This window comes from Typopeltis vanoorti, chromosome 19 (assembly GCF_054136105.1).
Source record: "Typopeltis vanoorti isolate ZY-2024b chromosome 19, IOZ_Tvanoo_1.0, whole genome shotgun sequence".
Classification (NCBI taxonomy): domain Eukaryota; kingdom Metazoa; phylum Arthropoda; class Arachnida; order Uropygi; family Thelyphonidae; genus Typopeltis; species Typopeltis vanoorti.
This window is the reverse complement of record NC_143567.1, coordinates 113,211,587-113,231,061: the sequence shown is the minus strand read 5'-3', so window position 1 is coordinate 113,231,061 and position 19,475 is coordinate 113,211,587.

Below are 19,475 nucleotides of genomic sequence, written 5' to 3'. Positions count from 1 at the left end.
GGTAGAATGCAGTCGCCAGCCGATCTACCTTGAGCATCACCATCCGTCTATATGAAAGTCGGTAATTTTGTACCTTGAGGGTCATCTACCTTCAGGAAATGTATAATAGATGAGTAACATTACTAATTATATAATAAACATAAATTGGAGAATACGGGATTGGATTATAAAATATTTGTGTGGATAGGTCACTGCTAATTAGTCTATGCATTAATGACATTGGAAAGGATTTGATAAAGACAAAAAGCTATTTGCTGATGATGCAAAGATTAATGAGGTTATCAGGAATATGCAGTACTTGCAGGATGATTTGAATAGGCTGGAATTGTAGGCATAGGAAAATGGATGTCAGTTCAATGTCCGTAAATGTAAAGTCATGCACTTTGGTGTGATTAGATATCCAATATCGTATTACATTGTTGGGATTATGCTAGAAGGAATTGATCAGGCTCGGGATCTTGAATTGGTAGTAGATAGGAAGTTGAAGTTCAGAGCCAATGCAGCAAAGACAGCAAATACAACTCAAAAGATAATTGCAATGCTGAAACAAACTTTCATATGCGAAGATAAGGATGCCCTTTATTACTTGGACTATTGCGCGCAGGTCTGGTCTCCTGGTTTCCATTGTGATTCTGATATATTGGAGAGAGTACGAAGGAGAGTGTTAAAATGATATGAAGATTGTGGAATATTGATTATGTAGACAGCTTGAGAATTCGTAGACTGCAGACGCTAGCAAACAGGAAAAAGAGGGCTGATATGATTGAAACTTACAAAATTTTGAAAGCATGCAAGGCATCAGTAGATGGAATTTGTTTCATGTTAGGAGGGTGAGAAAGAACAGGACTATATCCGTGGAAGTTCATAAAGAATGTCGTGAAGAATTAGAATGAATTGTCCTCTGAGTTGATAAGTGCAAATGGTGTGAATGAATTCAAGAACAGGTATGAATGTATTACAGCAGGTTTTGGTAATTTGTGGCCACCATCGCTGGAATCCTGAATCCCCAAAGTTCTACCCTATTATGAACTCGTACATCCCTATCGAAACATATCGAAATTTACGTTTCAGAAAATTTTGACAAATCAGACCCATACGTACAAGGTAGGTTAGGTGCCTACCTTGCATGTGGGGGTCTGAAGGTGCCCAAGGAGGCCGTCAAATATACTTGAGAATTGTTACAGCTGTAAACGGGAGTGGGAGAGACTGAGAAATTCGATGATATAACGTTGGAAAAAGATTACATTGTGCCAAAATTAAGGTGTTTCGGATTCATGAAGCTGCATTTGACAGTCTAAATAAATATATTTTAAGCAGGCTATTATTACCGTATTAGAAGCCTTGATTATAAATGGGGAGTCGAAAAAATAAAAAATATATTTATTCATATATTAGTGATGTATCGCAAGCAACATTCAGCCATAATTGGACGGCTGCATGTAGAGGGGGAGGAAGAATTCACTTTGTCTGATGTCATACTAAACAATGATCATGTGTTGGTCTTAATTGGACCTAATGGGAACATCCGATTCGATTGAGGACACCACATGCAAAACTGACGCCATATTGATTTACGGTCAGTAAACGCTTAACCGCTGCTGCCTTTGTTTGTTGGAACAATCAGAGCGTATTGATATTTAAATTACCCCTCAGCACTGAACTACATCTGTGACAGTGCAGCAGATGAGAGAAGCACTTGGAAGGAAGGTGTGTGCGTGTGTGTGAGCATAGCGAAGGCCACCTCTGTCGAAATCATTCGAAAAGATTAACTGTCAGCTTAACTAGAGAATGTACTTTCGTTCTTGTTTGCCGAACTTAATCAGACATTGTAATCTCGATTACGATCTGTTGGGCAGGGGGGAACCCGACACTGTTTCATACGTTTTGTCAGTAATTTCTAATTAACATAGTTGTGATCAAAAGCGCGATGCGAACGTAAAACAATCAGTGATGTTCTACTAAGTGTTCCCCGATTTATGCATTTCGCCTTAGCGCGATTTTGTTGTTCGTTGATGAAAGGCCTATTAATATATTTTAAGGAATTACTAATTAAAATATTATCATATGATAGTGAAGTGGGCATTTAAATATCACAAAGGGAGAGCTAGAAAATTACCACGGTGATAATGAGATCCCGAGATACACGAAGTGGGTGGGTGTTCGTTACAAAAACAAACTATTTTCAATTGTCTTCATAAAATTAGTTTGAATTAGCATTGGAAAAGCATACCCATATGTGTATCAATCAAGCAAATTTGGAAATATTAATTTTAACATCAGCATCTTAAACGTAATATGCTAATATCTATAGTTTTGCACAAAGCACTGAAAATCTGCCATAAAATATAAACCACTAGAGTGGCTTATTGATTTTCGAAATGCAGATTTGTGTCATATTTCAGTCTCTAATTTCTACACGCAGAAAAGATGAGATCCCCTGTGAGAAGAATCTCACGAAACCAAACTTTACAATATGTGATGCTATTTGAAGTAGTGCAGAGGAGAAAAGGATCTTCTATAGATTCCACCTGAATTGTATGCAAGAATGTTGACAGTGTGTTAATAATCAAAACCGTATCAGTATCGGTTCTTGACTATTTATGTTACTTTAAAAATGACTCAATCTACGGACCATTTTTTCCACGTAGAAATGTGACCACAGCGAGAGAATAAGTTACAAAACTAAAATAACATTGATTATAAGAGAAAAATATTAATATAAAAGGGGAAATTGTTATTCTAGTATACGCGATCCCATAACATTAATGTTGTTGACAAGAGATGGGTTCATAAAGCGATACATTGGCCATATATCGTTTATTGAAGTGTTCATTTTATTATTTTTGTAGAGTTTCAGCCAAGTGGATATCTGGTTCCATTACTGATTCATGTTCTCATCGATTAAAAACCAAAACGACCCATAAATTCTTCATGAAGGCTGCCATAAGGAAAGCCATAGTCATTTAATCATATCATCTATACAACTTGAATATACTGATTCGTTTTGCTCGCATTACCGAACACAAAATGGACGGAAACATCGTTTATTAATATTTATATCACTTGAAGTTATTGTGAAGTCTCTTGACTCTGGCAAAGAAAGCAGACATTCTAAAAGAAACCTCAAGATAGGCGACGGAGATGATCGATGTAAGATGTATTAGAACCATACTTAGCAGGAGTTAAAGATATGATTTACTGAAATTGAGTTCATGCTGTGGGATTCGGGGTAAATAGTTAACCAAACTGTGAGAGACTTCCTCTATTTTCTGACAAGACTGCGCAACACTTAAATGGAATTCTATTTACAAATTTCTATGTCTCAGTGTATCTAACTCTAAAGCAGACCGATCAGAGGCTTCGGAGATGGGCGGAAATTTAAGTAGGGTTAGCTTGCATTGGCTTTACTCAACGTCACTCTTTTGTGTGGCACTTATAAATCATTCCCTTTATGTTTATAAATTCTTGTTAAAATTCTCACAAACCAGCCTTGTACATAACCAATCTTCCTGTTGCAATACTAATACTGCTAAATGTGAGGCATCCATTTATATTATTTCTTTCATTTACGATTTGAATAGAATTTTATAATCTTAAATACTTCCCCATTCCCCTTGTAAACATCTCATATCTCCTAGAAAGGAAGACTCTTTAACACTGGATCTATATTATTATTATTATTTAAGGCAGAAGCCAACTAAGGCTATGAAGTCAGCTTAATGTCTCTATATTGCAAGTGTTCGTATAGCAGCGTTTACGGGATTACAATAAGAGTTTCCAACTTGTAATAACTACCTTGTAGATGACTGGTTGTATCTTACCAAGTTATCTTATGGTCTACCTCCAGGTCATTTACAATTGCTTGACTGATTTCCTTTCTGGACTTCCATTGGTCGCTCATAGTGGACGGCTTTCTCTCTCTCTGTCAAGTTCTCGGATCTCTTCTGTGCATTTTCTCGATTACTGCAGTAAGAAAACGTACAGCCTTCAAGATCTTCAATGATGAATGATATCCTTAACATTTTCCAGTGAGATGAAGACAATTTATTGAGTTTCAACTAATCAAAACACAATCATGTCTTATTTTTACGAAAAAGCTGCTACTTCACTAAAACAATCATACTTCCTGTTATGATATTCACATCAGATAGGATCAGTTTTGTTCCCCCCCCCCCCTTGGATTGATTATCACATCTAGCCTATCCCAGCACAAATAAATCGCCTTCTCAACATTACATCACAGACCTGTATTCATATCCGTTAAAAACACCAGCAACTCCGACCACTGCAATAATACCAAATCTGCCCAATCTCAGAATATTGTGCGTGCAGTACACGTGGTCCATTCCATACCAAAAAGACATTAGATTACCGATCCATTTAAGATTTCTGTAAAGTCTTTCAGAAGGATTCCACCGTTAACTGATTTCTCTAAATAAAGTTTGCTGTATTTGAAAGATGCTTACGCGAAGTCGTTTTAAAACACTTACTGGAAGCAGTGGGAACGTTTTTGATTTCAAATTTTCTTTCGCAGGATTTGCTTGAATCCTGTGAAAGAAGGATAATTAGGACCACTCATGAAATCTCCAATATAACTAACAAAAGTGTAAGAAATTGACAGACCAAGATGATTTCTCTCAAGGTTCGTTAATATTTTTCAGGATGGCATAAGAGAATCACATCTGCAATGCAGGTCTATCAATCTAGTTGTGTAATACAGTTACATCATGCTATGTGGATATCGGTTTTAGTTTATGCTTCAGTTCTTCGGTTAAATTAAGCATTCTATTAATAAGCTCATTCGTGTAGCTTTGGGATCTCCAAAGTACACAATAACTTGAAATGTGTGATGAGAGAGAACGTCCTCCTCGACGGCATAGCAGTCATAACAACGAGGTCCGTGGATTATTTAGACTTCAGATTTATATTTTTATTTAGAAATTAACAGACCCTCTACGTAAAAGAATAGCTTAGACATTTTTGAATCTTTCATTCAAATAAGATATTGTTTGAATTTCGAAAGATTGCACAGGATTCCAACACTACTTAATAGTAGTGGAAAGTCTAGAACTGCATGTATTTGCAAAATAACATTGAACATTCCTTTAACTCCGGTTAGTAGTAAAACTCCTTTGTCTTCTTGAGAGGATGTTTAATCTTTTTCTCATACCATAAATTCTCATATTCTTCGGTAACCAGCAGTCAGTAAGTCTTTGGACTTTGTTTGCTGTAATTATTCGTTTACTAATCATACACGAGTAACATTATCAGGAGTAATTACTCATTACATAAAGCACAGAAATTTACACCCAATCACATTCAATTACATAAATGTACCACTGCTGTTTCATGTAAATGGCTGCAATTTGAGGAGCATAAACGTGAATTTGACGCCATGTTAAAATTATTTAATTTTTCGTTTAGCCACCGTACCTACATTTTCTGGGTGAGTTCACATAAACAAATATTAGAACCACTGTTGCATTGTTATTATAATTTAACATTATAATTTGCGGTGTAATTCACTATTTTTCAATTAATATAATTCGAAAAGCTTCAATATTTCCAGAAATCCCTTCAGCGTTAAGCGAATGGTGTGAAAAATCTCAGGCGAATTTAGCCTGTCATGCCAAAAGTTTCATCTCCAGAAGTTATCAAACTAAGTTGGATCGCCTCGTTGCCATGACGACCATCGCTGTCACTATCGTGACTCAAACAGCGCCTGTGTGCTACAAATAATCTCCTCTGGTGGTAGACCAGTTTAAAGTTTGGATAGTTTAAAAAATCATCTAAAATTTTGTGGTCAATTTGATTTGGTATGTCGTACTTGTGTGGCAGCGAACGTGGCGAGAAACGAGGGCAAGTATTGCTTTTTCTTACGTCAAAAGACTTGCAGAAAGCAACAATAAAAGTTACCGAAATGGAAAAACAAAACAAAACTTGACTACGTTGAAAATGGCTGAAATCAGTCTTGACACAAAAACAATACTTTCAGCAATTGTGAAATAAATTCAAAAACCTAAATTAACATTTGCTTTAATATTTAGTAAATGAAATTGTTAATTAAAATCAAAATCCTGCTGCACTCTTGTAAACTATAGTGCTTTGGTTCTATTTTTAACATTTTTCGTTTGTTTTTGAAGTCACTGATTCTCAGTGCGTTGCAATAGATGCCAAGGGTGAATGCAAGAAACCATTGCTAACATGGGTATGCCCTATTTGCATTAACCCAAGATGTGAAAGAATGGCGAAATCATTACGATGTCTTTAAAAATGAGCATTATAATAATTTCATTGATATACGCATTGCTGTATATAGAAGAAAAAACATTGGATGCTATTAAAAAGACGCATCAACGAACTTCCTGATTATGTCCTTTAGTTGGTAATGTGGTCATATAAATAATTAGTAAAACTAATTATTTATATGAGTGAAATGCTTAAATGGTTTAAAGAAAAGTTGTTCAAAACGAAAAAAATAATTTAAAAAATCCTTCTGAGGGAAGTTCTGAGGAACGTTTGACTAAAAGAGAAAAAATAAATATTGGACAATTTACTTCTATTTGGAACTGTTGTTCAAATATATTTTAATGTTCAGGACACAAGAATATACAGAGGATTTAAAATCAGAAGCGATCGCCATTTAATTTTGGGCAGGATAAAACTGAATAACATACTGAAAATAAAAGTGAGTAATGAAGTTTGAGTTATTTTCAGAGGTGAACTGCAGATTCAAATGCACAAATATTATTCGAGAAAGAATTTCAAAACCAGATCCAAACCTTGGAGATTCAGGGACAGATATTGATTCATCCAGAGAGGCATGTGACGTGGTCTGCTGCTAGGATGAAAAAATCAGAACTCCACGACGGAGTTCTGATTTTAAAGATTAGGAAATTAAAGAGGCAGTCAAAGAAAGACTATCGAATATTCCCGAATTCTAGCTTGTACTCTTAGAGAATACATGGAAGTGAACATCATCATGCATAACAAGGATTTAGGTCTAGCGTGGCCTGTTCCGGCCTTAGAAGTCATCGTTGAATCTCTTAAGAGGACGTCGTGGTTTTCTTTTTCCTAATGGCTTGTACTTTAAGGCATGTTTTGGTAATCTTTCTGTTTTCATTCTTTGAACGTGTTCAATCCATTTATGTTTATATTTTTTAATTTTTTCTATTACTGGTTCTTGGTTTAATTCTTTCATAATTTCTTCGTTTATTTTGTGATCAAATAGGGTATACTTTGCGGTTTTTCTCATAAACTTCATTTCTGCTGTTATTAATCTTTTTTTGTCTTTTTGTTTTATTGTCCAGATTTCGCTTCCATACATTAAAACTGGTAGGGCTAATGTATTGTATACTTTTAGCCTGGTTTGTTTCTGAACTAGGTTTGGTTTAAATATAGAGTTAATTACTCCTGTTATTTTTAAATATTTTGCAATTTTAACGTTTATATCTTTTTCATTTTCATATGTGATCATACATCCTAGGTTCACCTGTTCTAAGATCTTGTTATCTATTACTATTTTAGCTCTTGCTGGATCTTGTCCTTTGAAGGCCATATTTTTTGATTTTTCTGTTGATATTATCATACCATAATCTTTGGCTATCTCATTTAGATCTAAAATTGCTTTCTGTAAGTTATCTTCAGAATTTGTAATTATTATTTAGCGTCGGCAAAAAGGAGAGTGTTTAAGTTCACAGTAGGAGAAAGTTTAATACCTTGATGGAAGTGATAAGAAAGCAAACGAACTGAGTCAAACTAAATAAAAGTCATGGAAAGAGTTTGAAAACAAAAAGTAAATATCAAAATATCAAAAAAAGTGGCATATCATGAAGGCTATTAAACACTTAATGGAGCAAACAGTGTCTAAAGAGGAATAAAAAGACAAAGGTGACATGAAAACTGTAGATAAGGAGACTTTGGATGTGTGTGGAGGAATAACTTGGAATGATTACTAAAAAAAACAAGTGGAGAAAATGAGGTAAAATAAAACCTTCAAGAGAAATGCTATCAAAATTATTTTATTTCAAGTAGAAAAGGCAATCAAAACCTGTTAATTAGAAACGTAACTTCAAATATGAAGATAGAAAAGTTCTTCAGTAGAGACACTGCATAATTCAGAAGTTCTGATCAAACGATAGGAGTAGAGCTCTCACGGTACTCATCTAGAAAAGGGAAATAAAACAAAGTGCGAATTATGGAGAAATTTCTCCAGCAAGTCCTCCAGATAACATTTATTCAAGCATATTTGAGAAAAGAACTCCGAAACGTTAGATATAATATTAGAGTCTTAACAGACAACAGATTAATTTGGAGGAACATTGTTGACAGGAAGTTAGTAATGTAAACTTTGTCGTACTCTCATAATATTCTGTATATTTCCGAGAGTAAACAGAGGGAATTTGATAGTTTCAAACCCAATGAATAAAGCACAAATGTGGAATTTCATAAATCCCGATTCGCCTACTGACTATCTAGAAAACAGATTTCTCCAAAAGGAAGGTGTGGATACTCTCAAAGCATCAACATGCATGGCCAATTTTTTCAACAGAAATGTTTTAGATATCTTAGAAAATGTATTCTTACAAAGCATGATAAACGTCCTAATATTAGTTTCCAGCTAATTAGAGATCTCATTTTGAAACACTGTGTGACAAATGTCAAATGACTATTATCCTAGTGGGTGTAAAAGAATCGGTTCCCTAGTCACCGCGGAATCCTCATCCTTTCAATGTGCCACAATTTAAAAGAAACACTAAATTAAAAATACATTAGCATTGGCTACTCCGAATGTTTCTGTGCGTGAGGATCGTAGTTATCTTGCTCTCCATTCCTGTCAACGGAGAAACCTCAATAATAATCACATTAAATAACAACACTAAAATACATTCCTATATTGATCAAACTTCTGTTACGTATTCTCTTTTGTTTCCAAGAAAACAAACCTCTCATACTTGTGTGCGAAATATTAGTCAAATTCCTGGTTCCTCGATCTTTGCGAACGACGCTCGTAATAATTCCATAAGCTGCAGTCGTTCGTTAGAGTTGAATGTCTGGTTGCTGCAGCAACAGCATCTTTGGTATTCAGCTTAATGCTCTCCCAGTGGAGTCGAGAACAAGAATAACGCTCGTGTACATCCCCATGATAGTTGATGGTGCAGACGAATGACGCGCGCATAGCCTCGCAATGCTAGTAGCGCATAACTGATGTCCAAACTTTGAATAACTGTTTGGGTATTCACGAGTTTGACGTTATGAAAACATAAAAGCGTAGCAGTGACGGAAATCAGATTTGTTGGATATGCAAATTAAAGTATTCGCATGAGACGTGATTTGACAAAGTCCTAGCAATCCAACGAATGTAAATCTTAGTGCGATGTCTTCTCGCTACTGTAATACTCTTAGACACGACTGAGGAATAAAGAACATTTCGTTTTAACTTAAAGTTCGTTTCATGTGAATGCCATTAATTCAATAAACACATTTCTTAGCCGCTGTCATCTTTCAAGACTTACCAATAGTTTTATCTTGCTCAAAGACGAAATGCAGTAGAGTTCAGATTATCCCATTATTATAAATAGTTTACTCTACTTTGTTTCTCAGACCATAGGTGTCGCTGTGGTCAGATACAATTATAGATAGTCGCAGAAGTGGATTGCCAGGTTTCTGGATTATGTCAAAGTTAAGATTGTAAAGAAGTCTCTTTAACCGAAGAGCAAATATCCCTGATATTCTCCCAGTAGAAAACTAAGGAGCTGAGCTTGCACAGCCTTTAAAAAAATCTCACTTTTCGAGATCATACAGCGATAAAATTGATATTTTAAAGGAAATTCTGAAAACGTTTATTTTGACTAAGTGTCATTCTCTTTAACAATTTATACATTCTCGATTCCTGGATAACAGGGCATCAAAGCAAGAAAAATATAAGTAGAGGAGAAGCCTACATTTCGTCCACTAAAACTAAAACTGCAGTAAATATGAAGAATGATAGCAGTGTCTAACTTCGGAACTTTATGAGGAACCATCAATCTCAGAAAGAAGTGGGTAGAAAGTCCGTAAAGGCGACGATACGAGTGAGGGTATAAGACGTATTATGGGAATTTCGTATACTAAATTTATATTTCCTAAACCATCACGTGGTGAGAACATCTGCTGGATGACTATTTTAAAGTTTAATGTGTCGCTGTTTACGATGAAATAAACATAGAAAAGTCATTACTTCCCTTTTCTCAATTGGTCAATATTTTACTTCCGGTGTCATAATTCAAAGAAAAGTATTCGAAACGTTGATTAATATAAGCTACATGAAACGTATGGTTGAGAGTAGCATCATTTTGCTATGAGCACAGCAACGATTATGAGACGCAACTATTCTATTCTATTCAATTTTTCCGGCAGTATTTTTGAAGACAAAATTGGTTGGATGAAAAGGATTTTTTTATTTACGAAGCGACTTGTTTCGATTCTCTGTTCCCCGCTGATAGTCTGATACTGAAATGTAAGCTTTGTAGTTCATTCTTACCTTTTCCTCTGATTTGGCTGGCAGGTTAGATGTAGGGGAATAAAGTGATGGTTTTTGTTGGCTATTGTTGTTATTATTTCTTTTAGCGTGTTTTGTGATTTTTCTCTTATTGTTAACTGGTGATGATGGCATTGTGATTAGCATCGTGAGCTATTTGGTGCATCATAGAAAAGAATGTGTAGAAAGGGAATCCATTGACTTCTTTAGATGGTGTTCAATGCATTCCTTCGTCCATCTCTAGGAGGGGAAATTCATCATGAAAAGCAGCAGGATCGTTTAGAAGATTGGTAAGATATTTCGTAGGACTTCAGTAAGGTATTGCGTGTTTGAAAGTGGTGTGTGTGAGAGAGAGAGAAAGTGTATACAGAGTGTGGTGATAATGGCTCTTTCAGCCCATTGAATACTGTGTCTAACCATGGCTACTGTTAGCTTAGTTGCGCAATCATCGCTCATTGGTTTATTTCAAGAGAATGAAGGTCAGATCACCAATAAGATTTTCCAGGCGTTTGAATGACATTTTGGTAACGTCATTCCTAAAGTTTGTAGTAGTAGAATTGATCATAGCGTATTTAAGTTGTGCACAAACAAAAAACTTGAAATAATCCTTAAAGTCTTTGTATCGGCTAATTGTACTTCAATTATTTGCAGTATAATTTAATTAACTTTCAATGCAGATTACGTTGATCATTAAAATATATAATATAACCTTAAATTAACAAAGGAAACTGCAATTTATCACCTGAATAAGTTACAATTAGTTGCATCCACATCAAAATCAACACTTTGTCTTCTAATATCACAATCCCATCGGACTGACAGGATGTTTCTTCAATAAAACTAAGACGCTATTCCTACCCTGACATGATGCTTGCCAATGTTTCTCCTTTACTTTTACAACACTACCGTGCTCCTCTAATTACGTTACCTGCCCCTAAGTGGTAATTATCATTACGATGGAAGGGTTGTTACAACCTTTGTAATTGTCCTTATTTCTCTAACAGCACCTCTTGCATGTCGCAACTTGTTTCAAATATTTCAGCGCGTCTTGCTAATTATTTTCCTCCCTTTTAATATGTGCATAACATTGCATTCCCCTCAATTCGTATGAACTTCGGAAAACACCAGTTTTACAGAACTGTTAAGAGGAAACATTAAGCAAAGAATTCATTTCGTTATAAGTAAGAATTTTGCCATTTATACAATAATCAGTTTCAACACTTGTCTCAGGATATGTATTTGAAAAGATAATGCTATTTATTGGTTGCTATGGAAACAGAAGCAGGGTATTTTGTAGATTACTTATTTTCGGATTCTTTTATTTATTTATTTTTTTGGCTCTTTTGACATCGTATCTCTGCAGTCATAATGAGTTCGGTCTTAAAGGCAACTTGAATGCAGAAGAGGAGGAGGGAGGCATGGGGAAAGAGATGCTCCACTTAAGTGAATACGTTAAGATTAAAGAGAAAAAAAATATTTATCTTCTAGATCTTAAGAGGAAAGAAAATTTTTCAGGTAGAAGAGCGAGTGTGCTTATTTTTATAAATGTTCTTTCTGAGATTCCCCGATAGACTAGCATGAATTGTTCTCATCAAAATCTAAGAAATCAGCTGAGAAATAAACCCATTTCCTGAGGTGAGATCCGAAATAAAGAAGACTTTTATCGCCTTTCTTCCTATTTTTTGTTTATTTCATTCTGATGTTCGTAAAATATGTTACACCCAAAGGTACTCGTGCGTGTGTGAGAGAATTTATTGGTATTGACATATAAGTAAGCAGTAGTGCTACTGAATTGAGATAGCACTAAAAAGTAGACTCCTTTCTCGGTTATCATGGTATTATAATTATATTAAAGTCTGTTGCTATGCAATGAATGGAAGAATCGGCATATTGGAATGTAACAAATGTCCTCAACTCGAAGCACGTATAGTGCTTTTACCCCAAGTTTTCTTTTTTGCGATTCTTAAGTATGAGAGAGAGAGAGAGAATGGGAGTGTAATAAACAGAAAATAAAATAATAAATAAAACCACACAAGAAAAAGTAAATAAAAAATATCAAACTCCGAAGTTCGTGTAAATGAAGGGGAGAGAATTGTAATGTGCAATTCTTCTAAATCTTATAATCCCATACCACATAAGCAAAGACATCAAAATCAGAAGGAATTCAACCACTTAAATTTTAATTTCCGTAACAAAAACAGGAAACTCTTTTTTTTTGCACTAATGAAACCATAGATGATGAGTAAAGTGATTTGCCATTGTGGTAAAGGTCCGCAGCCTTTTTTTTCCTTTCAAGTAATAACTCCTCGTATTCATCATTGATTATGTAATTATCTTTTGTTTCTAACACTTTTTCTCTACTTTTTTGGTTAATCTGCTGGAGAAGTACACTTATAAGCCAGTCACGTAGGCATGCGCTACACCTGATGAATCTCCAAATGCGAGCGGAAATAGCAACTTAGTCGTACACAATTTTTTGTTCTTTGCTGGAAGTGATAGAATTATCAAATATAATTTGTAATATAAACGCATGCGTAGATGTAGGAACATTTTTGATGATGGAAGGGTGACTGTACGAACTTCATAGCAAAAAATTATGTTCCTAATAAATACGGTGGTCAGCTAACCCTGGGCAATGAAATTCATCTCCCACTTAAAGAAGTCACAAACATTCATGCTTAATAATTAAAGTAATTAGACACATTGAGGAATATGCGGAGATGTTGCAGTCTACTTTTCCTCTTAAGTGGTCACAGTATAATGCTACTGCCTTTCATATATGAAGATCTAAATGGAAATCGAAACTTTTTCCCGACCCATTTAGACCTTGAAGTGTGCATGGAAAAAACGTGCATCTAAAAGCGTTCCTGTGACGCTTGATGCCAACACACTTGCAGGTACCAAACAATTTAGTAGCCATGTTAAGTTTTAAAGTAGAACAATTTGTAGAAAAGGAGGCTTTTTTCGGGTTTTATTTTTCAGCTAAAGTAGGTTCGTTCGCCCATGCGGAGGCGATAGGCTTTTTCCCACATAAACGAAAGTTGTTTAAATTTTCCATGTTTAGTTTAGTACCGATGTCATGTATCATTGCTTCTTTTGTTCGAAATTACAATTAACTGAATTGTATTATTGATGTGTTGTTTTTGATGATAGCTGATGAACTGCAGCCAAGGAGAATTGAAGTTGTATCGCAGGATAGTGAAAGCAGCTCATTTGAGGCTATTTGGTGTGAGATTGAGACTGGCAGAACAAAATATACAGTTGGGTGCTGCTCTAGACCAGGTGATGGAATAGATGGTGGAGATAGTATGCATACTCAAATTGATGAAATGAGTGGGAGGAGGGTAATTATTATGCGGGATTTCAACTATGGTAGCATTGATTGGAAGGAGGAGAGGTCACTTGTGAGGAAGGAACTGGATTTCATTCAGTTATTAAGGGATAACTTTCTGAAACAGCATGTCATTGAAAATACTAGGAGTGTGAGAGTGCTTGACGTGGTAATAGCATCTCACAATTTGACTGTAATGAATATGACCATATTGCCACCTATTGGTGAGAGTGATCAATAAGGTCTTGACCTGGGAGGTGGCTGAAGGTGTGGAATTTTCGATTAAGACAGGGTATATGTGGAAATACCGTGCTGGCACGTTTGACAAGCTTAGGAGATTGCTTGGATCAGTGCCATGGCATGTACAACTGCAAGGGCTGGATGTCGGTAGAGCATGGGAAGTGGTCAAGGAGCATTTACAGGAGGTTATGGCTGATTGTATACCTAAGGTCCGAATAGTAAAACAAGTAGAGGTTAAATGGATGAATAACACCATTAAGTTTGAGCTGCAAAAAATGAAACAACTGTGGAGGGGAATTTAAAGAAAGGGATGACCTGCAGGCACACGAACGGTATAAAGTGCAGGCCAGAAAGGTAACGAGTGTGGTAAAAACAGCAAAAGCCGATTATGAAAGGACACTAGCTATGCAAGCAAAAGAGAATCCCAAACAGTTCTTTCAATATGCTGCAAGCAAGAAAAAAACTGTACATACACGGCAAAATGATTTTAAGGAATGACGATGGTAAGGAGGTCACTGAACCAGTCGATATAGTGGAGTTACTGAGCGCGCACTTTGCAAAAGTATATCATCCAGGTGGTGACATTGAAAAAATTAAGGAACCATTAGTTTATACGGGAATTGTGATAAATGAAGTGGAGGTGAATAATCTATTACAGAACCTTAATGTGAATACATCTGTGGGATTGGATGGTATACCGGCATGGGTCTTGCGTGAAGCGGCTAAGGAACTATCAGTGCCCTTGACCATGTTGTTTAATCTGAGTCTCTGGTCTGGTTTAGTCCCGAAGGCGTGGAAAGAGGGGAAAATAGTTTCACTGCATAAAGGAGGATCCAAGACTATGGTGGCAAATTACCGACCGATCAGCATATCAGGAGTCATTGTCAAGGTCTTGGAGAAAGTAGTCAGGGGAAAAATACAGGAATGGATTGATGAAAATGAGATACTGTACAGGGGACAGCATGGCTTTGTGAAGGGTAGATCATGCCTCAGTAACTTAAGTTTTATAACAAGGTGACAGCAGAACTGGCTAAGGGAAATGGGTTTACGGTGATACTGCTGGACCTGGCAAAAGCGTTTGACAGGATACCACATGGAATTCTAATCCGTAATCCGACAACATATGGGAATGGATATAGGGTTGGTTAGATGGATAGGTGGGTGGTTGATGGAGAGATATCAAAGAGTAGTTTATTCAGGAGTGGAGTCCAAAACACGGCCTGTGACCAGTGGTGTGCCGCAGGGTTCTGTTCTTGGAACACTGCTGTTTAATCTGTTCATTAACGATATAGGGAAGGATCTAAGTGGAACAGTTCATTTGTTCGCTGATGATGCAAAGTTGGGTAGGGCGATAGTGAATGCAGAAGATGTCAAACTCTTGCAAGATGATTTAGATAGATTGGAGTTCTGGGCTAAGGAGAATGGATGTCAATTTAATGTGACAAAATGTAAGGTTATGCATTTTGGGGTAAAAAGATTAGCAGCAGTATACCACATTGGCGGAACTGTACTCCAAGAGATTGATGAGGCCAGGGACTTGGGAGTGTTGGTGGATAGGGAGATGAAGTTTAGGATGCACATTGCAAAAGTAGCTAAATCAGCTCATCAACTCACTTGGTTGTTGAAAAATACCTTGACGAGCAGAGACAAGCAAGTTATTGTACCTCTGTACCGAGCCCCGATATGACCTCATCTCGACTACTGTGCCCGGATTTGGTCACTTCGGTTCCTTCTTGATGGGAAGGAGGTGGAAAGGATCCAGAGGCGAGTGACTAAGATGATAGCAGGTCTATGGAATGAACCATATGAGAACAGGTTGAAGATTTGTGGGTTGCAGAAACTAGTTGATAAGCGGAAAAGGGGAGATATGATTGAGACATTCAAATTGCTAAAAGGATTCTATAAGATTAATTCAGAGGATATTTTTGAGATCAGGACTGGTGGTGGGAGAACTAGGAGACACCTATGGAAGATGGGCAAGAGTGTGGTTTGCAGGGGTATTAGAGCTGGGTTCTTTACTATTAGAGTGGTAAATGAGTGGAATAAGCTGCCAGAGTCTGTTGTGGGTGCTATGACAGTGAGCGAGTTCAAGGCAAGGTATGATAGATAATGTCAAATAGTTGTGTGGAAATGGAGTTTAGGGCCTCCCTCGATGAGTCTAAGGACTCCCTGGAGTAACCCGAAATAATTATAATAATAATTATCGACATCCACCACATTCAGTAAGCATGGAATGTTCCGTTTTCCATCACTTCCGTAGTTACTGAATTATTTCCAATGACAATTATGGATTGGCAAAACCAATCTGTTTCACCACCCGAATTGAGAAAATTTATCCCTACAATTATTTCCGAAAAAAAAAGCAATCAAATAAATTCAATGAATTTATTTTGAGATGCATTAGTTAGGAAACTTGGTGCCTTTGAGCTGGACGTTTTTCTTCAAGATTATAACGATGAATGTTTTAATTCCGTTTAGTTTCGTTTGTAAATAAGTTTTTAAGTAGGTGTTGCTGTTAATTTTAATCATGATATAAATATGAATACTAGTCCAGTTCTCTGTTTAAAGTGGAGTCTAACACTCTACCTTATTTACCTAATGAGTTATAGCAGGTATGTCAAACCTGCGGGCCGCATGAGGCCCGTCGACAAGTAACATGTGGTCTGCCAAACTTTGTAATCAGTATGGTTATTTAACTTTTGACAACACCGAATTAAATAAACATATTTTAAAAAAATTAACATTTCCACTTAAGATTATTTTATACGCCAAACTACTCTGCAACTTCTAAAGAAAATAATGTTCTATTTGTTATTTCAAAAAATATATTTGATAATTTACAGTTGGAATTAATCGAAACTCAGTGTGATTCCGTATTGATCACAAGGAATGTACGAATCCCAATGTATTATGTGAAATTAGGCGTATTTTTTATGTTCGGTAACACATTTATGCGAACAACTATTTTCAACTTTAAAGAATAATAAAACTACGGAAAGATCAAGATTAACAGACCAGCATGTGCAAGCAATATTGAAAATAAGAACAGCTCAACAAATTCAACCAAAGTTTGTTGTTTCGTTAATGAAAAGCGTTGTCAAGTTTATTCAAAAAAATGATATGCATAATTTTATTTAAATATATAAACTTTATATTTTATATGTAGTTTTGTAACATGGTTGTATTTTGTAATTATATACTCTAATATTAATATTAAAAAATCTGTTTCCTCTGTTTCGATATATTCTTTTTTCTGTTGCGGCCCACGGCTTGATGTATAATTCTTAATTTGGCCCTTGGAAGTAAACGAGTTTAACATGCCTGAGTTATAGGAATGTATTCAGCAGATGCAATGCACTCAAAAAAAAAGAATGAGGCAGGTGAAACAAAAAGTTGTTTCACCTGCACAATAAAAGTAATTTCTAATCTTCTTGCCTATCCCGTGAACTATGCGACACCATCAGAGGAAGAACAATCGTTTGGTATTATCTTCTCACCAACAGAGAAAGGATGTAATTTACAAAACTGTGTGGAGTAAGTCCAATGACTGGATAACCTTTCTTGGTATTTCGCTGCACGTGAGGAGACACAGGAAAAATAGTCAGAAATTTCATAACCCTCTTGTAGAGTATCATAGAAACAAAGTGTAACGTGGTTAGTGGATCTCTTCATACTGACCACTCAATAAAAATATTTGAGAGTAAACATTGATTCTGTCCAGTGCGAGATCATGCAGTTGAATTGTTGTGGCTTACATTATTCATGTTAAGCTGACTTTGTGGTAATTTAATATCAGACTATTATGTATTTTAATAATGTCATAGATTGTTTTCCAGCCTGGTTATCTGTTCCTCTATAGTTGGCCTTATTATGTTTAATTCTCATCTTTTTCATAAACCCAAACTTAACATCGCATTAGCAGGTTCCTCAGTGATGAACTTGCCAATATGGTTCCTCATCACTGAGGAACGTCGGAAATGATTAACGTTTGGGACTAAATCTGGCCTAGTATTTGTAGTCAAATTCGGAAATAATGCAATCCTCAGTGTGAAATCTCATGCAATCATATCCAGTTCCATCCCACAATACGTCTTTGTACTCTGGAAAACTAAAACAAAAGATAAATCACAATTTTTCATCGGATATCTTCAATTGAGGGCTGCTTGTCGCCATGGTAACAGAAGATATTACTAACGTTTGGTCTGGAGAAACACATCTCAGGAATGTCAGCTTATTACAATACTAATTGAACATTGCAACATAAATTACATTTTAAATGTGAAGTTAATAGTTTAGGAAGTAAGAAGCGTCCTCTGTTAGTACAAGCGCTACTGCTTTAAATCATTGCACAAATGTTTACTGCCTTTGCCTGACTCGATTAGATAAACAGTATGGCGGCAAAGAGATATCGGTACTTTATCTGTTGATAAAGTACACACTAAATTCGAAGTAGGTTTTCTTTTTTATGTATCGATTTACAAAGCGAAGGATGGTAGAAAAATGCACCTTCTATCTATCTGTTAATCGGCTTGCATTCATACATCCCACCAACGCGATATCTCAAACTATTTAATAAAATTGAAATCAAGGGAGAAGCCAAACTACTTAAATATAAATTAATTATCGGCTCTTGGAGATAAGAGCAGCAGTGTTATCAGTTACACTCGATGTTGAAATCAGAAGTTTGTTTAGGATTCTTGGCGCGTGGGTGGCGATGATGTTGCTATGATGGCTGACATTAAAACTCATGGGAACGTTAATAGACTTGGAAAATTGTAATTATGTTAATTGAAAAGCTGAAGTTGAATTCCAAAATAATCGAATAAAACTCACGAAGAGCCTACCTCTACTGGAAACCACACCATTAATATTTTCCTCACTAGAGGTTTTTAGAAAATCCAAACCAAAGGCACGAAACAATTAGCTAAGTTATCTGCAGCACAAGCAGCACTTAGGTTCCTTAATGATATTCGCGAGTTATATCAAATCCCAGTCTCGTTTAAGAGGAAAAGGACTTGCTAAGCATGCGTTGCCGACTTCATTTTCCATAACACAATACCAATAATATTTTTGTTAGCACCTATGTTTCTTCCTAAACCTTTTTAGCTTTAAGTCTCGCATAGTACACTCCTTTCTTATATAATCGTTCTCTTTTCTAACGTCAAGCCATCAAAACATTAAGGCGAATAGTCGTGATAATCTCACTTTTGTTTAAATTGCCTACAACATAAAAGCATTAGAAATTCTATATGACTCTTTGGAGGAGGGCCAAATTTTTCTTCAATATTGTAAGGGGGGGGTACTTGAAGCCGTACTTTTAATGGCAGAACTCTAATCTGTGGCCAAGATATTGATATTAATTGCAGCATCGCCATTCCACTTCAC